This window comes from Neoarius graeffei, chromosome 3 (assembly GCF_027579695.1).
Source record: "Neoarius graeffei isolate fNeoGra1 chromosome 3, fNeoGra1.pri, whole genome shotgun sequence".
Classification (NCBI taxonomy): Eukaryota; Metazoa; Chordata; class Actinopteri; order Siluriformes; family Ariidae; genus Neoarius; species Neoarius graeffei.
The window spans coordinates 79,279,127-79,281,597 of record NC_083571.1 but is presented as its reverse complement, the minus strand read 5'-3'; the positions used below and the strand labels follow the sequence as shown (position 1 = coordinate 79,281,597).

The 2,471-nt window shown below is 38.3% G+C and overlaps 1 non-coding gene across 1 annotated transcript; it reads right to left on the bottom strand.

Moving 5' to 3' along the window:
- Positions 1–393: 393 nt before the first annotated feature.
- On the bottom strand, positions 394–509 carry LOC132883910 (U5 spliceosomal RNA). Its single transcript, XR_009654411.1, has one exon. It is a non-coding gene; the product is annotated as a U5 spliceosomal RNA (small nuclear RNA).
- Positions 510–2,471: the final 1,962 nt, after the last annotated feature.

The window sequence follows — 2,471 nt, the reverse complement described above, 5'->3', positions numbered from 1 at the left end:
GAAGGAAGAGGGCAAGGGTTTTGGCTCAGGCGTTCTGCGGGGTAGTGACTGCAACCTCCATTCAAAGGAACATCAAAGCCATGTTGTTGCAACTTTTTTTTGAGAGACCCGCCGCCTACTTCAGCGCAGAATAGTGACGTTTGTGGCTTGTTGATGACGTGCAAGTCGGATGAATGCGACCTGGCGGTTCAGACTGAAATCACATATGAAAAGATCGGATAGGAATCGGAATTAGGACCACATATCCAAACGGCCTGGATCTGTGTCGTTTATATTGTCAATAGAAGATCGGATACAGATCACAGGTGGGCGAACTTCCGCCTACAGTGTAAACGTAGTGCTAATTGTTTAGATTGAGACCTATAACCAAGTCTGTTTTTGACCAGTAAAGGAAGCCCCACCGCAAGGCAGGGCATCAAAAAATTAGTTTATACTCATAATGTTCCTCCCCACGGAAATCTTTAGTAAAAGGCGAAAGATTTATACGATCTGAAGAGAAACAAGAGTTTATTACTGAACAGCACTGACCGACCATCACCACACTCACAATAACACAAATCTCACTGACGGTAACCCACACATGATGCACTTAAAATACCACATATAACGCGTGATTTAAAAAGTCGACACATTTTTAATAGTAGTATTAATTTCATTACTATATAAACGAAAACAAATGAGATATTTGATGAAGTGATGACGCGCAATGCATTGTGGGAAAGCCCTTTCTCCAGCCTGGTTTTGGCACGTGATTCTCCAGCCGCATGAACGACACCGCCCACTGAAACTTGTTCCACAGCTCATTGCTGCAGAACCGGAAGTGAGCTCAGGGCTTTAACTCTTGCATGTGTGGTGTTCACTCTTATGGACAACCAATTTAAGACTGCTTTTAGGAAAATTATAAGAAGTACATCACCTCTAAATCACTTGAGACATTACTGTAATTTAACATAAAGCATTTTCCTCATTCTCTAAACTATTTGTGATTCTTTTTCCAAACTTTCTACACAAAATCCCAAATTAATGGGAAAAATGGTGCCAGACTGCAATGAGCTTTTTTTTATTCTAAAACTGAAGACCCCCAGTTGAATTGTGTAAATTTTGTTGCTATATTTTTTTTTCCAGAAATTGTGCTTTCTAAAATATGGTCATCATTAAATATTTTAGACCTTTGTTCAAGTACACTAGTTTATCCATCCATTTTATCCATTTTCACTTATGCTATTCATGTACAAGGACAATCCATTCATTTTTATATAATGAATACTTTTTTAAAGAATAAAAGAACCCTCTAAAGAATCTGGATGTGTTTTTCAATAATTTATGCATGAAATGATGAAGTTAGAAATCCAAATCACACCATTGAACATAAAAAAGATTGAATTGATTTACTAATTTATGTCATAGCCCGAAGAAAACAGGACTAACTCCAAAATTACCAAAATGTAACTTGCAGGACAAACTGAATACTAATTGTTCATTTCATATGCTGAATGGTGACCAGATATTAAAACCACACAGATCTTTAATATGATTATTTTATAAATAAACTGGAAAATGGTGAGGGAAATAAGATCATGAATATGTGTTATCTTTATGAAACTAAAAAGTGTTTTCACTGGTTTCTTCTATACACACACACACAACCAGCAGAAGGTTACACCAGAGAAATGTAAACTGTCATCGCATAGACTGAAAGTAAATGGTCACAACATTCCAGTTTTCAGATTATAAATAAGATTTCACAGTTGCACCAGTTAGCGTAGTTTGAACATTGCCTTGATGTAGAATTTAAATTTACACCTAGGTGCAGTATTTGTGAATTGACAGCACTACCAGGTACTGTAAGAGTCTATGGTGCAACCAAAAGAAGTCTACACCATGCTCATTTTAAACTAACTACTCTCACTCTATGGTTTAAGACTAACTTTTCATCTAGACTTATGTTCAACTGGCTGCAGATTCACTGATACGGGTAAAGGTCACAACTGCCTCTGCAGCTCACTCGTCTTTGACTGTTAAGAAAGTTCTCATAATCGGCACATTATGCTTTAGTTTTCTCTCCATGCCAGAGACAGCAGCAAACTTCCTTACTAACCTGCCAACTTCATATGATAATACAGATTATATTATGGTTTAACTACATAACACACGCTGTACGGCCAAAACTATGTGGACACCAGACCATGACACCCATATGTACTTGTTGAACATCCCATTCCAAAAGCATGGCACTGTTACAGAGTTGGCCCTCCACTTTGCTGCTTAAGACCCTTCTGCGAAGTCTTTCCACTAGGCGGCATGGTGGTGTAGTGGTTAACACGGTCGCCTCACGGCAAGAAGGTTCCGGGTGCTTTCTAAAATATGGTCATCAACATTAAATATTTTAGACCTTTGTTCAAGTACACTAGTTTATCCATCCATTTTATCCATTTACCCAGCAGCCGGCAAGGGCCTTTCTGTGTGGAGTT